The sequence below is a fragment of the Octodon degus genome, unplaced genomic scaffold, assembly GCF_000260255.1.
Source record: "Octodon degus isolate 3935 unplaced genomic scaffold, OctDeg1.0 scaffold00184, whole genome shotgun sequence".
Classification (NCBI taxonomy): domain Eukaryota; kingdom Metazoa; phylum Chordata; class Mammalia; order Rodentia; family Octodontidae; genus Octodon; species Octodon degus.
The window spans coordinates 4,652,025-4,673,414 of NW_004524760.1; the positions used below are offsets into that span (position 1 = coordinate 4,652,025).

A 21,390-nucleotide genomic window follows, 5' to 3' on the forward strand; every position below is an offset into this window, starting at 1 on the left:
CAATTGTTTTGAAACATTTAATTTTCTGAATATTGCTTAATCTTAATTTTTGTTCTAAGATTTATACTGTATCTTTGACTTACAATTTATTTAAAAAGACATTGTATGATATCTTCTCCTAGTATTAAAAACTTTAAAAAGTATATATCCATTTTCTGTTGACTTAAAAAAACAGAGGTTTGAACTTATGTTATTTGCTTATTATTTCTTGCCTATATCTTGTTAATATGAGAAACTACTTTGGCAATAACAATACACAATGTACTAACCATTGTTACTCTCCTAAAATCTTGTTTTGAGATTTTGTACCACTGTTTCTTTTTTCTTTCTTTAAAATAAAAATAACTGATATCAGAAGAAGAAGAAGAAGAAGAAGAAGAAGAAGAAGAAGAAGAAGAAGAAGAAGAAGAAGAAGAAAGACAGCCTCTTTAACAAATGGTGCTGGGAAAACTGGCTCTTCACCTGCCAAAAACTGTAACGAGATCCTATCACCATACACTAAACTAAAGTAAAAATGATTAAAGATTTAAACATTGAAACAGAAACACTAAATCTACCGGAAAAAAGTAGGCAGAAATCTTAAAGACATAGGGGTAGGCAGAGAGTTCATGAAAAAAAACAAACTGCATGGGAAATATTTCAAAGAATCAGTAACTGGGATCTCATCTTATTGAGAAGTTCCTGCATGTCAAAAGAAATTACCAACAGAGTGAAAATATAGCTCACAAACTGGGAAAAAAAATCTTCAAACAACACTCAGACAAGGACTTCTATCTAGAATCCAAATATGGGCATCTGAGATGAACACACACTTCTTAGAGGAAGAAATACAACTGGTAAATAAATACATTAAAAAATATTCCACAGCACTGGTCATTCAAGAAATGCAAATTAAAACAACACTGAGATACCATCTCACCCCAGAAAGAATGGTCATCATAAAAGAAATCAACTAAGAATAAATGCTGATAGACTGGGGGAAAAGGAATCCTTCTCCACTATTGGCAGGAATGTAGACTGGTACAACCACTATGGAAATCAGTGTGGAAGCTTCTCAAAAAACTAGGACTGGAAATCCCATTCAACCCAGCTATTTCCCTACTGGGTATTTTTCCAAAACAACTGAAAACATCATAGCACAGTGGTATATGTACACTCATGTTTGTAGCAGTGTACTTTGCCATAACCAAATCTTGGAAACAACCAAAATGCCTATCACCTGAGGAAAGGATTTTTTACAAATGTGGTAATTTTATACAATGGAGTATTATTCAGCTATAAAAAAAACCCCAAAATTCTGGCCCTTATGGGTAAGTAGATGCAACTAAAGGCTATACTCAAGTGAAATAAACCAGACCTACATGTGTAAACATCATACGGTCTCACTAGCCTAAGAACCTGAAAGAATAAATAGAATCTCAAAGTTATAATAAATATACCTATATTGTAATACAGTAAAACAGAAAGAAACTGAACATAAGGAATAAACAACAAAGATCAGGGAAAGAAGAAACGACAGGAAAGAAGGGATAAGGAAAAATCATGCAACTATATATACAGGATATGTGGGATGATGGTACTTATAATTTCTATCAGTTTTTTGAAAATAGCAGTTAATTTTTTAAATTTTCACTTTGACTGACGGTATATGCTAATATCTATAATCTGAGCAACTCCAAGGAAGACAGCAATGTGAAATACAAAAAGCATGGTTGAATACCTCTCATCTTGTTCTTCAAAATGTATACCATTTTGAATGTCTTATCAATTATTATTATACTCTTTAAAATAAGTTTTAAAAAAGCAAAAAGGATAAGAAAAAACTTAAGGTTTATTGAGAGCAAATGTTAATGTTCAATTATTTGTTCAATTTGCATACCTACACCTGTTAATCTGAGCAACATATTTAATAATAATACATAATATAACAACCATCGTTAATTTGTTATTGTTTTGCAAATTTGTACCATATGCATTGTTGTGTGTTACTCTGTTTCTGTCTTTGTTTTTGCTCTTTGTTTTTTTCTTTTTGTTTTTTTACTCTTTATAATAAAATAACATTAAGAAAACCTAAATTCCCTATGATGAATGCTACCATTATGTATACCTAAAATGTACCAATTAATTTGATTAAAAAACAACAAATGTTCAAGACAAACAATACAGATGCAACATACAAAACTGAGGTCAAGGGAAAAGTAGTACTAAGAGGAAATTCTGTAGCATAGCTACACCCAAAAAGCAGAAATATCTTGAATAATAAGAATTTAAAAAACACTGTACCTCAAAAAATTATAAAACAAGGGCCAGTCGAATAGCTCAGCAGATTAAAGCACCTGCAAGCAGGGATTGGGGGTTGGATCCCCGAACCTGCCATGCCAGCCCTGTCCTAGAGGTGTGCTGAGATGGCAATTAAGATGGCGTGGTGGCATGCACCTGTAATCCCAGCTTTTGAGAGGCTGTAAACAAGTGGATCGCTATGAGTCTGATCTAGTAGTGAGACCCTGAATACCCTGTAGACCTGTCCCTAAAATACAAAAAAAAAAAAAAAAAAAAAAAAAAAAAATAAAAAAAAAAAAAAAATAGAGAAATACATAAAAATAAAATAAAACAAGAACTAAACATAAAATCAGTAGAGGAAAGAAATAATAAAGGTGAATATAGAAAAAATCAAATAGATGAAAAACAAAAAAGATCAATGAAAGAAATAATTGGTTTTGAAAAATGTACAAAATTTACAAATTATCAACTACATAAAGAGACAACTTTCAAATTTAAAAAAATCAGATATACAGAAACATTATAACTAAATATAAAGGTTCATAAGAGACTATTATGAATGCTGATAAATTAGAAAACATAGAAAAATAGATAAAAAGATAAATACCTGGACACATACAGCACATCAGTACTGAGTCACAAAGAAATATAAAACAAGAACAAATAACAAATATCAATACTAAATCATTCTTTCTTTTTTTAATGTATTTAGTACAGGGTCTACAGGGTCTCACTACACAGAATGGATTTTTAGTGATCCTTTTCTTTTCAGCCTCCCAAGCGCTGAGATTACAGATGCCGGCCACTATGCCGTCTCAATCACAGTCTCAGCGAGCCCTCGGGTTGGGGCCAGCACTGCACAGCATGCTGGGAATCAACCCTGGTCCCTGCATCTGCCTAAGCAGATGCTTCAATCTGCTGAGCTCTCTGGCCAATCCTAATACTAAATCATTCTTAACAGTTTTCCTGTCAAAGAAAAGCTTAGAACTTGAGAGTATCACTGTTGAATCAACAAATACTGAAAAAGAACCAAAACCAATACTTTCCAAACTATTGCAAAAACCAGAGAACCAAATTCTTCTAAATTCATTATACAAGGACAGCATCCTCCTAATACCAAAACCAGACCAAACATTACAAACTAATACTTCTGATAAACATAGATGTAACCTTCTCAACAAAATATTAGCAAACAAAAACCAACAACATACTGAAGAGATCATTCATCTTGAGCAAGTGTGATCATCAGAGGGCTACTACAATGATTCAGCAAGCACATATCAATTAACATGATAACGGAACTTAGAGAAAATGGGGTATACTGATGAATGTCCATTCTGTATCTGTGTATTCAAAGTGGTTAGGATAGATATATAGTTGCATTCTCTTAATGAATAGAATGATTTGTTCTAATGGTGTTTATAAATAGGATCACAAGTCCGCTTCTTGTACAGCAATTAACCACTAAGAAGAATATATGCAGTGTATTATTTGTTGAAACTGTACTTCTGATTGGATTTGAAACTGTCTCATTGCTATCTGTTTATCAATAAAACTTTGAAAAAAAAAAAAGAAAATAGTTGGAAAAAATATGACAGTCAGTAGAAAAGCACACAGTGCTCCGCATTCATTTTCTTTCTAGATATTTATAGAATTCCATTCAGGGATGAATATTTGTATATTAAGCTAGATGGCTGCAATTTGTTCATAAAGACATCATGTGGTGGTCACACATGTTATAATTAAATTGTTGTATAATTAAATTGTCTTAATTGTGTGCTAAAATAAAATATTTAGCTGTAATTAAAATCTAAAAAAAATTAACATGATATATCACACTAAGAGAATCAAGGGGGAAAACCATATAATCATTTCAATAGACACAAGAAGTGATGATTCAGCATGGCTGAATAAAGGACTCATGATGGAGCTTCTTGGCAAAAATCAACTAAAATCACAGGTAATTGGAAGAAAGGGAGAGGGCTATACCATGATACCAAAATTAATCTGAAATAACAGATCTTTACATCAAACAAACACATGCATAGGACTTCACACATAAGAGTGAACAACCACTCCCTTCCCACCAGGCTGCCATTTTTTTTCTGTCCTTTTTCTTTCTCTATTGAGTACGACCATAGCTGCTAACTGGAACCTCTAGCAACAACACATTTAGGGACCAGCCACAGCATTCAGGACTGCTAATGAAATAACACAACTACTCCTGCCCTATGTTGGACAAAAGACAGGGACTTGGACTGGAATTGTCCTGTGTCAGTCAAGGACAAAGAACGGGAAGTTAGCACTTCCTCACTCTATGACTGGCAACCAGCAGCACAAGCACCCTTGGGCTGGCAAGTCAGCACTCCCTCTGATTGGCCACCACCAAAACAGGACAGATGTGCAATCACCAGCTCAGGACAAGGAAGGCAGAGTGTGAGAGGAGCCGGAGGTATGGAACAGAGCAGGCTGTACTAAGTTCAGAAGGGGCCAATTGTTCATGCGACTGGGAGCACTCTAGGTCTGAGAGTGTCACAGCAAGTAAGAGAGCAAGCAATACAGAGACAAGCAGGCTAAGGAGACATGGACAGGACATTTAGAAAGCTGATAGCTAAAGACTGGACACAGCCCCCACATTCAGAGGCCAAGATCAGCCCTGCATCCAGCATTAATCATACCACAGGCTTTGTGGGACTCTGATTTGGACTCTACCACAGAACAGTACACACTAGAGTAACTTAATCTTTTGCCCTGTGCTTGTGTGTATTGTTTCCCTTTTACTATCTGGTTGGGTTTCTCTGTTGTTTTTTTTTTAATTCTTCATTTTTTAGGTTTATATATATATTTTTGTTCCAGTCATCTTCTTTTTCTCTCTCTCAACTATCTCTCTTGATATTATATCATTATGTGAGTGAACGCTGTCCCTAACCTTTTTGATTTGCTTCAATAATCTTTTGCTTTCTTCATTCTTTATCTTCTGCCCTCTTCTCCATTTTCCCAAAGCTTGTGGGATCATCCTTTGTCCTTCAGCCTTACTTCAACTCTATTTCTCTTCATCTATATGTTTTGTTTCCTGTACCTCTTATATTTCCCCACCATGGGGTAAAATCACTCGACTAGGGGAAACTCATTACAAACAAGTTCCTGATTTATGTTAGGTTTTGTTATATAACTGTAGATTTTTTCCATAACATTAAAGGTACCTGTTGTGGTCTGGGGTTTTTTGCAAGAAAAAAAATATATTACAGGCCACATTTTGTAATATTTTATAATGAGTCACCCAAAGAATTATATACAACAAGTGCAGAAAAACTATCCATACACTAAACACTAAAGAGTTACTGAGTTGAGGAGAAGGACGGGAGAGAGAGTGAGAGAAAGATATTTATTTATGGATATAAGCAGGATGGTTTGGACAACTGTACTGTGCATTTCTGCTGGTCTATGAAAACAAGCAGTTAATGCTTTTTTTTCAATTGTTTCTCCTTTTTGTCTTAATTTCTTACACATTTCCTTCTTTTCACTTTCTTCTTCCAATTTTACATGCATATATCTGATAATATGAATGACTGGTTGGAAGACGATGCTATGTATTACAACAAATACTGTGAAATTCATGCTTTGTTAAATGAAAATCTTTATCACTTTAATTTTTTGTTTTAATTGTATTTTGTACTTTCTTTAAAAATTTTTTTATAAAAGAATCCAGCTGAGAGCCTAGAGCTCCTAACAATGCCTCCCACAAGTCCAACTGGAGGCCTAGAGCCCACAACAAAGTCTCATGCAAGCCCACTTCATGGATCTGTGTTGGAAAGGCCCAAAGGCCATTGGTGGAAGCTTGAAGTCTGTGCCAGTGAGATTAAGAATGTGTGCTATCAGGCTGAGGAATCTGAACTGGAGCTAGGGAGCAAGCTCAAGGTAAGCACCAAAGCTCCCTGCAAAGTACCACAGCCATCCTCAGCAACAGTGAGGTCCTGAGCTCCTCCAGCAATGAAGAAAGCTGAATTCCCATCAGGAAAGCCAATGTGACAAGCTTCTCCACGAGACTGAGCAGTGAACCATCTTTTCCTACAGAGCCAGGAAGCGATGCTCAAGATGAGGATCAAAGTTCCTCCAGAGTTCATCAGGAAAGCCAGCATGACAAGATCCTCCAATAGAACAGCCCAAGATAACTAGAAACTTCCAACAGTTTCGACAGATTCTTCATTACAGCACCCCTAACAGCTTTCCATCAGCTTCTCCTGTTCTGCCTTTATGCCGCTGGCAACAATTCCCAGGTTGGCCTCCAACACCCAGCACCATGCTAGTTTAATTCAGCTGGGTGTAGTAAGTTGACCACCAATTAGAAATCCACTATAGTACCAATTCAAGAGTTAACCACAGTTTCTAAGTTTCTAGACCATGCTTGATGCTATTGTAATTGGTAATTGAAATACTTTAGCAGGATGTTACATTTGCTATAATCAGTTTTTCTCCTTTCTATTATAACACTACAACTTTCTGGGATCATAACCATCAGCATCATCCGGTACTAAAGGACTCAATGCTGAGCCAGACAGATAGCAATATCTCATTCTTAATAAATTGAAACAACAACAACAAATAAAATGAGATGGTTGGATCTTAGGACAGAAACAAAAAACAAGTACCTCTACCTCTGAAGAACAGACATTTACTAAGGAAGCCTTGATACTAGTGATAAAGTTATCTGCCATAAGAAATTTATAGCTGACCCAGAAACATAAAATAAAATAAAATTAAATAGAAATGACAGGAGCAAATCTTAACCCCAGACCTCCAACCCACCCAGATCAAGTCCAAGGCATAATTAGGTAGAGTATAATGGAGGTCACCAATCTGAAATTTCTAAACTGATAGCAGCAGAAATTAAAAAACAGATACATGACATCACACAAATAATCTCCCAGGTAAAAAAAAGAGGTGATGACCATAATGAAGGATTTACTTAGCAACACTACAATAGACATAGATTTTTTTTTTTAAAAAAAAGAGAGAAGCACTGGAAAATGATGGAAATCACTAATATCCAACATAGAAAAGAAATGAGATGCACGAAACAGATTCAAACAGATATCCAGAAAATTAAAAATTCCACTAAAAGTTTACAAGCCACAAGAATGAATGTAAAGACACAATTTAAGACCTATAAGCCAGGATTTCAGGTAGCAATTATGAAAAGAAAGATCTCTTAAAAATAGCAAGAGACTATGAAAAAACAATCAAATAGCTGCAAGATGATGCAAAGAATAACACAAAATTGACTGGAGTCAACAAAAAAGCCAGAGGCAGCACAAATGACATAAAAAAGCTGTTCACAGAAATAATGGCAGAAAAAAATAATAAAAAGAAATAATGGCAGAAAATTTCCCAAGTATGAAAAAAAAACTGACATACAGCTAAGTGAGGTATATAGATAAAGAACTCCAATTATCCATGACCAAATAAATTTATTCCAAAGCATATCATAGGCTGGATTCCAGAAATTTAGAACAGGAATAGAATATTAAAAGCTGTTAGTGAAAAGAAAGAAATCATTTATGATGGAAAGCCTGTAACTCAAGACGTTGGAATAAAGTTCCCAGTTCTGAAAGAAAATAACTTCCAACCCAAATTAATGTAAACGTGTCTTTAAGAATTAATGGAGAAATAAGATACTTCCATGACAAAGAACAACTAAAGAAATTCACAACCATCAAACAAGCTCTACAATGTGCTCTGAAAGATGTTGTAGAGAAAAAGCACACACTCCACCTCAGCTGGCCTACAGGAAAGAGCTGCAGGACCAGCAGCCAGTGGGACCCAAAGGGCCCACTACACCTCTGAGGGCCTACTGGGAAGAAGCCACAGGACCAGCAGCCAGCAGTACCAAGAAGGCCCACTCCACCTTGGTGGGCCTACCAGGAAGGAGCCATGGGACAGGCAGCCGGTGGGGCTTTGAAGCTCAGTTGGATGGGACTCAGCTCGAAGGAGTTGAACACAGCAACCAAACCCAAGTCAGGTCCTACTAGTTAAGTTCGAGTTCAGTAGATCTAGATGCGGTAAGCAGAAGCATATTGGATGGCCCACCCAAGGCCAGACAGAGGCCCAGACCTAGAGGAGCATCCTCGTGGCACAGAGGTGACAGCAGCTAAGTAACAGGGAAGACTCCACGTGCATGAAAAGGAGGTGCCCAGACAGAACTAATTTAAAAACAAATTCCCAATTTAAGATCTGCTTTCATGTTTGTTCCTATGGTCTAAAGTACAAGCCCATTAGTTACAAAAGTTTGACAATTTCTAAATTTCAGTAGCTGTTGTTAGTTTTGATAATTACACTACTGCAAATAGGAAACAATATCTGCTTTAACCACATGTTCTCCCTTGGGTAATAATACCGGGAGTTGCTTGGGTAATAACCTTACTAAAGCCCTACACTGAAGGACAGAGGACAGTGCCAAATGGAAACCAATATCTCACCCTAAATCAATAGAGAGAGCAAAATCTTGGGACACATACAAAGCAAGAATCTCTGACACAAGAGAGATACTTAAAAAACAGACTCTTTACAGAGAGGCTCTGTGTGCAGTGATATAGGTACCTACTATCAAACTATCACAAAAGAGTATCACAGAAATCAAAATAAAGAGCTCTCTCTGAAATAGGAAATGACAAAAAGAAGGAGCAAAAGGCAGTGTCAGACCCCAAGCCTACCCAGAACAAACCCAGGAGACACCAGCATAGAAGAAATTGGAAGCCACACACCTGAAATCTCTGAAATAATAGCAACAGAAGTAAAGAAACAACTACAGAAGGGTATAGAGGAAATCAGGTCAGAAATAATCTCATAGGTAAAAAAAGAAATGATCCGTAGTGAAATAACTGCTAAGCGTTTTTAAAGAAGACACTGATTTAAAAAAAAAAAGAAGAGAACAAAAAAAATGATAGAAACTTTGAATGAGCAACATAGGAAAGAAACAGACTGCATTAAACAGATTCAGAGAGATATAAAAGAAATTAAAAAACATTAAAACTTGGCAAAACCATTTGAATGATAGTGAAGATAGACTTTTGACCTTGAATACACTGTTGCAGCTAGTGAAAAGATAAAGTTCCCTTAAAAACAACTAGGATCCAGGAAATAATAACTCAACAGCTGTAAGAAAATGCAAAGATGAACAACATAAGACTAACAGGCATCAATAAGAAAAAAAGGAGGTAACACAAACAACCAAATATAGGGAAACAATCTGACATTCAGGTAACTGCAGCATACAGAACTCCAAATAATATTAACCCAATTAAAATTACACCCAGACGTATAATAATAAAGACCTCAGAAATTCAGCATAAGAACAAATTAGCAAAAGCTGCCAGAGAAAAGAAACATCATATTTAGATGAAAACCCATCAGAATAACAGCAGATATCTCCTCACAAATCATCAAGTCAAGAAAAGCATGGAGTGAAGTACTTCAAGTCCTACAAGAAAACAAATTCTGACCCAGACTGATATATTCTGTAAAAATTTTTAAAGTTCAATGGAAAAATGAAATACTTCCATGACAAAGAACAAAGAAACCCATGATGTCCAAACCAATCCTACAGAGAGTACAGAAAGATATTCTAGAAAGAGATTAAGAATGCCCATGGTTCCAAAAACAATCCACCAAATACAGCAAACTGAAACAGGTGAAAATTAGGGAACTAACAGCAGGAAAATAACATGACAAACATAAGTGATACATATCAATGATAACCACCAATGTAAATGGACTTAATTCACCAATCAAAAGAAACAGAAGAGTAGAGTGGATTAAGAAACAAAATCCAATGATATTCTGTGTACAAGAAACACATTTAACCCATAAATAAATTCATAGGCTGAAAGTCGAAGGATGGAAACCAGTATTACATGCTCTGGGACTTCAGAAAAAAGTAGGGGTAGATATTCTGTTCGCAGACAATCTGAACTTCAAACCAAGAATGATCAAATGAGCTAAAGAAGACCACTACTGATTATGTGAAAAATTCAAGAGGAAGACATAACAGTCATAAATATGTATGCACCAAATACAGGAGCAACCAACTATATAAGACAAATTTTAAAGGAGATGAAAAATCTAATAACCAATATCACAATCTTAACAGGGAACCTCAACACCCTCTTATCTCAAAAAAGACAGGTGAAGCAGACCAAAAAATTAGCCAAGTAGCAGCAGAACTGAACCAAACCTTTGAATATATGGACTTAGTGGACACAAACATAGTGTTCTACCAAACAACATCTGAATACACATTCTTTTCAGCTGCACATGGGACACTTTCTAAAATAGGCCACATACTTGTCCATAGATCATGCTTAGGTATATGCAAGAAAACAAAAATTAGCCCATGCATATTACCTGACCACAGTGCAATGAAACTGGAAATTAATGACAAAAGAAACCACAAAAACCCCATAAACATATGGAAACTAAATAACACTCTCTTCAGCAACCAATGGGTTACACATGAAATTAAATAAGAAGTTAAACAATATCTAAATACAACAAAAATTCAAACAACTTAGCAGAACTTGTAGGATGCAATGAAAGCAGTTCTCAGAGGAACATTTATGCTGGTAAATTCACATATTAGGAAAACAGAGAGAGAGAAAAATAAATACCCTAATGCAGAACCTCAAGCTTTTAGAAAAAAAAGAACAAACCATGCCCAAAGCCCAAAGACAGGAGGAAATTATAAACATTAGAGCAGAAATTAATGAAATTGAGACAAAGAAAAAAAATACAAAGAATTAATAAATAAAAAAGCTGGTTCTTTGAAAGATTAAATAAAACTGATAATGCCCAGCTAACCTCATCAAAAAGAGGAAAGAAAAAACAGAAATTAGGGGCTGGCGAGACAGCTCAGCAGACTAAAGCACCTGCTTAGGCAAGCTGAGGCAAATTCAGGGACCACGGTTCAATCCCCAGCACCACATGCCCCACCAGCCCCTCCCCCAGGGTGGGCTGAGCTGGCCACACACACACAAAAAGTAATAAAAAGGGGAATATATTACAGATCCTGTGAAACTCAGGATTATCAATAGCTACTTTGAAAATCTTTTCTCTCACAGAATCGAAGACACAGAAGAAATGAACAGATACCTAGATAGGTACAAATTATCAAAACTGAATCAAGAAGATATAAAAACTCTGAATAACCCAATATTGGCCAATGAATAAAAAACTTATCAACAAAGAAAAGCCCACGTCCTGATGGATCCACAGATGAATTCTACAAGAAATTTAGAGAAGATATAACACCAATACTCCTCAAAATCTTCAAGGAAATTGAAAAGGAAGCAATACTCCCCAAATCGTTTCTGGAGGTAAGTGCTTTACTGATACCAAAACCAGAGAAAAATCCCAACTAACAGAATTACAGGCCAATCCCCCACATGAACACTGATGAAAAAAATCCTCAATAAAATACTAACAAATAGAGCAAATCATCAAGAAGATTATACACCACAACCATGTAGGATTCATCCTAGGGATGCAAGGATGGTTCAACATATACAAATCTATAAATCTAATATGCAATATCAACAGAGCCAAATCCAAAAACCGTATTATCATCTCAATAGATGCAAAAAAGCTTTGACAAAGTCCAACACTCAATCATGATTAAAGCCCTACAGAAAATTGAATACATGGCCTATTCCTCAACCTAATAAAAGCCATCTATGACAAACCAACAGCCAATATAATACTAAATGGGGGAAAAACCGAAAGTTTTTACTCTCAAATTAGGGAGAAGGCAAAGATGTGCTCTATCACCACTCCTATTCAATGTAGCTCTGGAATCATTAGCTAGAACCATTAATCAAGAGAGAGAAATGAAAGGAATAAGAATAGGTAAAAAGAAGTTAAATTATCATTATTTGCAGATGACATGATACTATACTTAGAAGACCCAAAAAACTACACCAAGAAGCTCCTAGGATACAAAGTCAACACCCAAAAGGCAATAGCATTCCTCTACACAGATAACAAATTCACTGAGAGAGAAATGAAAGAAATTATACTTTTCACAATACCATCTAAAAAAATGAAACACTTAGGAATTAATATAACAAGGGAAGTAAAATATCTATACAATGAAAATTTTAACTCTCTAAAAGAGAGAGAGAGAGAGAGAGAGAGAGAGAGAGAGAGAGAGAGAGAGAGAAACAAAGAAAGAAAGAAACAAAGAGGAAACCCTGGAATTTGAGCAGGAAGAACTGACATTGTGGATAGGACCGTACTCCCAAAATTTTATACAGGTTTAATGTAATCCCTATCAAAATACCACCAACATACCTCACAGACCTAGAGAATCATCCTTAAAATTTATTTGAAGCCAGAAAAGATCTAGAACATCAAAAGCAGTTCTGAGCAACAAAGGCAGTGCAGGAAGCATGAAATTTCCTGATTTGAAATTATACTACAAAGCTACTATGATAAAATCAGCATGGTACTGGCAAAAAAAACAGACTCAAGGATCAATGGAACAGAATAGAAGATGTAAATACAACTACAAACACACTGAACTATTTTATCTTTGAGAAAGGGGCCAAACATGTTCACTGGAAGAAAGACAGCCTCTTTAACAAATGCTGCTGGATAAACTGGCTCTCCACATGCCAGAAACTAAAATTAGACCCAGGTCTGTTATCATGCACTAAATTAAAGTCAAAATGGATTAAAGACTAAACGTTAAAACAGAAACACTAAATCTCCTGGAATAAAAAATAGGTGAAAACCTCAAAGACATAGGAGCAGGCAGACAGTTTATGAACAAAAACCAGACTGCATGGGAAATACTTCAGAGTCAACAACTGGGAAAGCATTTTATTGAGAAGTTTCTACAAGTCAAAAGAAATCATCAACAAAGTGAAAAGACAATCCACAAATTGGGAAAAAATCATAACAATCACTCCAATGAAGGACTTCTATCTAAATTATATAAAGAACTAAAAAAAATTCAGGGCCCCAAATTTAAAGACCTAATCCAAAAATGGGCATCTGAGATGAATACACACTTCTCACTTACACAAGTGGCATATGAATATGTGAAAAAATGTTTCACAGTACTGGCTGTTCAAGTAATGCACAGTAAAAGAACACTGAGATACCATCTCACTCCAGAAAGAATGACTATCATATATAAATCAACTAATAAGTGCTGGAGAGGTTGTGGTGGAAAAAGGAACCCTTCTCCACTGCAGGTGGGAATGTAGACTGGTATAACCACTATGGAAATCAGTATGAAGACTCCTCAAAAAACTAGCACTAGAAATCCCATTCAATCCAGGTATTTCCCAACTGGGTATTTTCCCAAAACAAGAAAACAGCTTACCACAGATGTATGTACACACATGTTTATAGCAGTGTACTCTGTCATAGCCAAATCTTGGAAACAATTCAAATGCCCATCACTTGAAGAATAGATGAAAAAGGTGTGTTATTTTTATACTCGGCTATAAAGAAAAACTCGAAGTCTTTATAGGTAAGCGGATGCAACTAGAGACTATACTCATAAGTGAAATAAATCAAACCCACATGGGTAAAATACATGTGTAAATATCATATTGTGTCCTTAGTGTAGGAAACTGAAAGAATAGATAAAATCTGAAAGTTATAATAGATATAGTAAAATGGAAAGAAACTGAACTTAAAGATCAAACAATGAAGATGAGAGAAAGGTGAAAAGACAGGGAAAAAAGAAAGGGGAAAATCATGCAAGTATATATACAGGATGGCTGAGATGACTGTATTCATAATTTTCATCAGTTTTTGAAAATAGCAGCTAATGTTTAAAATTTTCATGTTGACTAACTCTGTATGCTGATATCTGTGACATGAACAACCACATCAAGGACAGCAATGTGTAATATAAAACCCATGGTTGAATACCTCTCATCTCGGTCTTCTAAATGTGTACCATTTCTAATGTCTTATCAATCATTATACTCTCTTTAAATTTTTTTTAAAAAGACAAGGAAAAAAGATTTCTTGAAGCATTAATATTCAAGTATTTGTCCAATCCTATGTAACTATGTCTGTTAATCTGAGCAGCAGATTTGACATTAAAAATAGATAATATAATAGCCATTGTTAATTAGCTATTTGTTTCGAAAATCTGTAACATATGTATTATTGTATGTTATCCTGTTTCTGTCATTTTTTTCTATTTGTTTTTACTCTTCAACATGAAATCAAATAAAATTAAAAAAGAAAAGAGCACAAATCTAAGAACACCAATAGAAAAAAGACACCAGGCAAGGCAAGTAAATACACAGAAGGGAAAGACAAGAGAACCAATAGCTGGTAATAATATGACAAGGATAAGCCAATGCAAGTCAGTCACAGACATTCATATGTTGTGTGTGTGTGTGTGTGTGTGTGTGTGTGTGTGTGTGTGTGTGGTACCAGGGATTGAACTCAGGACCCTGCACTTGCCAGGCAAGTGCTTATTCTACTGAGCTATCTCCCTGGCCCAGAGTCATCAATATGAATGGTTTAAATTCATCCATTAAAAGAAATAGACTGGCAGAATGAATGAAGAAATAAGAACCAACAAATGTACAAGAAACACATTTAATTTATAAAGAAATTCACAAACTGACAGCCAAAGGATAAAAAACAATATTATATATAACAGGTACCAGGAAAAAAGCATGGGCAGCTATTCTATTTGCAGTGTGAACTTGAAGCCAAGACAGATCAAAAGAGATAAAAAATGTCATTACATTGTTGTTAATGGAAAACTCCAAGAAAAAGAGATAATAATTATAAATATATATGTACTAAATACAGGTGTACCCAACTATATAAAACAATATTAATGGACACTGAAAAATCAAATAAGCACTAGAACAATTATAATAGGGGACCTTAACCCAGTGTCACAAGTAGATCAACTAGATAAAAAAAAAATCAATAAAGAAATATCAGAATTAAAACAAACCTGCAAACAAATGTACTAAGTAGAGGTCTACAGAGTATCCCATTCCACAACATCAGAATATTCATTCTTCTCAGTTGTGTACGAGACATTCTCCAAAAATAAATCACATGCTAGATTACAGAACAAGCTTAAGTAAACGTGAAGGAATTGAAACTGTCCCATGTACATTACCTGAGCATACTACACTGAAATTGGATACCAATGGTAAAAGAAACCATAAAATTTCCATAAATATATGGAAATTAAATAATGCGCTACTGAACCAATGAGTCACAGATGAAATAAAAGAGAAATTATACAGTATCTACAATAAATGATAATGCTGACACAACGTGCTGGAATTTGCAGGACACAGTGAAAGCAGTCCAAAGAGGTAAATTTTAGTGAAGACTAGCCATATCAGCAAGACTGAATGAGTTCAAATAAACAACCAAACATTGAATTTTGAAAGAAGAGCAACTCAAGCCCAAACCTTATATGAGGGAAATTATAAATATCAGAGCAGAAATTTAATGCCATCAAGACTAAGAAAACTGCACACAGAATCAATGCATTGAAGAGGTGGTTATCTGAAAAGTTAAATAAAATTGATATTCCTTTAGCCAACCTTATTTTTTAAAAAAGACAGCATTTATTATTCCCTGCCAGCATTTGTTATTGACTGTTTTCTTTATAAGAGCCATCCTTTCTGACATGAGATGGGAACTTAGCATTGTTTAAATTTTGATTTCTCAAATGATCAATGATGTTGAACATTTTTTCAGATATTTATTTGCCATTTGTAATTCTGTTCATCTCAGATGCTCATTTTGGAGGATCTGATTTTTTTTAAATTCTTTGTATATTCTATAAAGATATTTGTACTATGTCTGAAGAACAGCTGGCATAAATTTTTCCCACTCTGTGGGTTGTCTTTTCTGTTGGTGATTTCTTTTGCTGTACAAAAGCTTTTTAATAAGATGAGGTCCCAGTTGTTGATTCTTCATGATAATCCCTGTGTAACGGAGGTTTTATTCATAAAGTCTTTGCCTATATGTATATCTTGCAGATATCACCGTTTTTTCCTGTCCTGGCCTTTGCATATGATAGCACTCAGCAACAGCATTTGCCATATTTTTTAACCAAACCTCATAAAATTGTAAAAGAGGATTTCCAGAGCTGCTTCAGAAAGTGATCAGAATGATAGGATCAAAGGCTTCAAAAAAAAAGGAGAATACTTGGAGGAGGATTCCTGGAAAGATGTTTTTCACTGTAATAAATGTTTTAAAAATTTAAATATTCACTTTCTATTTTGATTGCTCCTTCTATATTAAAAACCCCAAAGACTTCATGAAAAGACTACTAAAATTGATAAACAAATTCAGCAAATTTACAGGACAAACAATTAACACTCAAAATCAGTAATGTGCATTCACTAACAGAGTCTGAAAAATCAAGGTGATCTTACTCATAATACCCACCAAAAAACTATGAATAAATGTAATTAAAGTGAAAGAGCTCTATATGGAATGCTATAAAATATTGGTCAAGGAAATCAAATAGAACACAAACAAATGTAAAGACACTCTGTGCTCATAGACAAGAATTCATACTATTAAAATATCCATACTAAAAACAAACAAAAAAAATCCGTACTAACAAATCCAATCTATAAATTCAATGCAAACCATGTTGCAATTACCAACGGCATTTGCCTCAGAAATTGGGGAAAGAATTTAAAAATCCATATGAAACCACAAGTACCCTGAATAGGCAAAGCAATATTGAAAAAGACTGACAAAACTGGAAATATTGTGACATTTGACCTCAAAAAATACTAACAAGCTATAATGATCAAAAACATAAGGTACTGAAATAAAAATAAGCACACTGACCAATGGAATAGATCAATTCAGGCATCCATAGCCAATTGATTTTCTTTCTTTCTTTCTTTCTTTCTTTCTTTCTTTCTTTCTTTCTTTCTTTCTTTCTTTCTTTCTTTCTTTTTTTGGTGGAACCAGGGATTGAACTCAGGCCCTTGCACTTGCCAGGGAAGCGCTTATTCCACTGAGCCATCTCCCTGGCCCCGCCAACTGATTTTCAACAAAGGTGACAAGATCAGAATAGAGTAATGATAAGCCTCTTCAGTAAATGACGTGAGAAAAACTGCATAATCTTAAGTAAAAGAATGAAAGTAAAACCCAATCCCTCAAAATATTAGAATATCAACTCAAAATGGACTAAATATAAGACCTAAAGCTACAATATTACTAGAACAAAACAAGGGAAAGACTTCATGACACTAGACTGGACAAGAATTTTTGTGTAAGATCCTAAAGCAAAAGCAGCAACAGAAAGACAGGGATGGTAGAATATGCCTGTAATTCCAGCACTCTGCTTTTTTTAATTTTAATTTTAATTTACTTTTTTTTGTGGAACCAGGGATTGAACTCAGGCCCTATTCTACTGAGCCATCTCTCCGGGCCCTATTTCAACACTCTGGGTGGCTGAGACAAAAGGATACCAAGTTCAAGCCAAGCCTGTGAAAATGACTTTATGAGATCCTGACTCAACAAGAGATTAATAAAAGGTCTGAGGGTGTAGGTTAGTGCAATCCCCAATACCACAGAAAAGTAAAAGAAAAACCACAGACATTGAATTATATCAAGTAATAAAACTTCTGTACAGTCTACAATCAATATAGAAGAATACAAACTACAGAGAGGTATAAACTATTTTCAAACTATGCCTCTGAGAGAGGAGTGACATCCGAAATACCCAACAAACTCAAGCAACCTCAGAGTAAGGAAACAACTCAATTAAAAAGGAAGGTCTGATCAGAAATCTCTGAAAAGTCATACAAGATTACATGGTGTGTGAATCAAATGCTCAACATCTCTAGTCTTCATAGAAATGCAAATTAAAACCACATGCAATGTTACACCTCTTAGGGAGACTATTTTTTTTTTTTAATTTTTTTTTTTTAGGGAGACTATTATTAAGTAGACAAAAGATAGTGTTGTTGAGAATATGGAGAAAAGACAACCTTTGAATGTAAATTAGTATCGTCGCTGTGGAAAATAGTAAGGAAGTTCACTCTAAAATAAAAAAGTAAAACTATCACATGACCCAGCAAGCCATTACTTGGTATTTAAGCAAAGGAAATGAAGAGCCATTCAATGAAGTATGGTGAAGAGATATCTGTACTCCCATGTTTACTGCATTACTTTTCATAACATCCAACTTATGAAATCAAACTAAATGTGCATCAACAGATATATAAATAAAGTGTAGCTTACAGACACAATAGGACGCTAAGCCATCAAGAGATGAAGCTGTCCCACTTGCAACAACACGGATGCATCTTGTTATGGTTTGTGTCTAGTTGTCTCCCCAAAGCCTCGTGCAGTCCTAGGGCAGCTTCTGGAGTTTGTGATTGATTGTCGCGAGTGTGGATGCTGCACTTGCCCTGAGGTAGGTAATCTGCATTACAAAGTAAGGAGGAGAGAGAAGCTAGCTAGCCTCCTGAGCTGCTGCCTCGCCCTTCTGTCCTTTGCTCTTTGCTCTTGCCAAGAAAGGTTCTGTGTCCTGTGCCACTCTGCCTTGGAGCCAGCTGAGTATGGAATGAAACCTCCAATAAATGTGAACTCAACAAACCTTTCCTTCCCTAATTTTGACTGTCGGTTATTTGTCCCATCATTGTGAGAAGAGTAACCAAGACAGACCTGGAGGACATTATGCGAAGTAAAATAAACTATGTGAAGAAAGAAAAATACCACATTCCCATGTATTCATGGAATCTAAAAACAAACAAACAAACAAAAAAACAATCAATTTGATAGAATTTGAGAGGAGAATAATGGTTCCTGCAGGTTGGAGAAGGGACTGCAAGGGCTGAGGAGAGACTGGTCAACTGGTAGAAATTTTCAATATGAGGAACAGTCAGTTCTGGAGTTCTGCTGTACAATGGAGTGACTGCAGTCAATAATAATGCATTGCAGGCAGGTGTGGTGGTGCGTACCCTGACCCTGGCAGAGACTGAGGTAGGAAGCCTGTAAGTGTGAGCCAGCCTGGGAAACTTAGCAAGCCCTATCTCAAATAAAAAGGTAGAAAGTAGTGATGTAGCTCAGGACTCTCAGGATTTAATCCCCAGTAATGTAATAAAGAAAGACAAACAAAAGACTACAAATCAAAATGGTTAGAACAGGATTTTCAGTATTTTGCCACAGAGATAAAATTTTGAGATTGTAGAAATACTAATTATCCTGATCACACATATACATGTATAGAGATACTGCCCAAAAACTTCAAAAAAGTATGGCCTTTCAATTAAAACAAATTATTTTTTCTAAAAAAAAAAAAGTATAGAAAATACTTCAAACATCAACAACTTAAATGTCATCTTTTTTAAAAAAAAAAGTATATAAAAATGAAAATTGGAAGTCTGGGTGTGGTGGTGCACACCTGCAATCCCAGAACTAGGGAGGCAGAAAACAGGAGCAGCATAATGAGACCCCGCACAAAAAAAAAAAAAAAAAAAGAAAGGAAATATTTGCTTCTTAGAAAAGCAAGCCAGAGACAGAGAGATAAAGGATGCAAAACATATACCTCATAAGGGTCTGAAATTCAACTCAATAATACAAAACTCAAAACCTATGAATAGAACACTCTACAGCATGGCCAGTCTGAAAACTTTGCAAATTTGTTCTGATGTTACATATACAATGTCACCGGAAGACCAGGCAAATCTATTTAAAAAGGTAAACATGCTGGCACAAGGATCTGGGTGTGAGTGGTCATAGCAGCTTTATCATGGTATCTCTGAAAACCAATATATCTATCAAGTACTAAAGACAACAAATTGTGCTTATATACACCATAAAGAGTATTTGCCATAAAAAAAAATAGACTACTACTTTGCATAAACATGTAAATGCATCTCAAAAGTGAAAAAAGACAAACAAGAAAGTATATACTTTATGGTTCTATTTCTAAGAAATGAGAGCCAAGGCAAAACTATGGAAATAGAAAGCAGTTCACTGAGAGGCAGGAGTGACAGGTAGTGGCTGCAAAACTTAGCAAGACTGTAACTCTAAGAAAACAGAAAGGGCTGCCCCAAGGAGAAGACCCACTGGAAGGACTACAAAGAATCTTTTGGGGGTGAGAGAAATATCCCAGTTCTTGATTTTGATGGTTGTAACCAAGGGGATACATTTTCTAAAACTCACGGACTTGTACACTGAAAATCATTCAGTTTTAATTTCTGCTAAACAAAGCACAACAGAAATGATCACTATTAAAATAGGAATAAACAAACGACAGAACTGTACTGTGCAGGAGTCCTGTCCTCAGGTCTGCTCTCCCACGGAGACGAGGTGGCTGTAGATCTCCAGCATCACATCTCTGTATAGGGTCCTCTGGGCAGGGCCCATGTGCCACCACTCCTCCTGGCTGAGTTCCACAGTCCCATCCTCCAAAGACACCGACATCTGGAACACACATTTATCATCAATCTCATTGTCTAATCAGACAGAAAAATATTTTTGGAAACTATGTTCACTACTGGGAGATTAAGGTAAACTTCTATAAAGGATACTCACCATGGCCCTAAATTTGTCTTATACTTTGGAGATAAAAACTAGAACAGTTATTATCCTCTGAATAATTTACTTTTTGCACTATGCATATGCATTATTATTTAACATACTAAGGAAGCTTCATTAATGCCTTGTTTTCCTAGATGGAATCATGAAAAATAAAGATTCCAGGATACATTTCACAAACATACACTGCAACATGGAGCTCACTGCTGGCCTAATGCAAGTCACAGGGTATCACACACACCTATCTACCTTCAGGAGGAGCACAGTGGAACAGACAGAGTTTGTTCAGTGTGGCACCTCTGCCACTATACAATAGATAACTGCCTTTGGTCAAAGACTGTCCTCTGGATTTTAGCATGTTTAACAGCAGAGTCTCTGTTTTCTGTCCTTTAGATGCCAGTTAACATGTTCAGTTATGATAAACTAGTGTGATCTTCATACATGGTAATATGTACTCATTTAGGGAACAGAAGAGAAAGTTCTAACTAGACACAAATATCTATGATTACCTACTTGAATACAGGTAACATGTAAATG

General features: G+C 35.5%; 1 pseudogene; it reads right to left on the minus strand.

The window, feature by feature from the left end:
• The window catches only part of LOC105743897, a 55,678-nt pseudogene extending 34,939 nt beyond the window's left edge, over nt 1-20,739 (minus strand).
• Nucleotides 20,740-21,390: the final 651 nt, after the last annotated feature.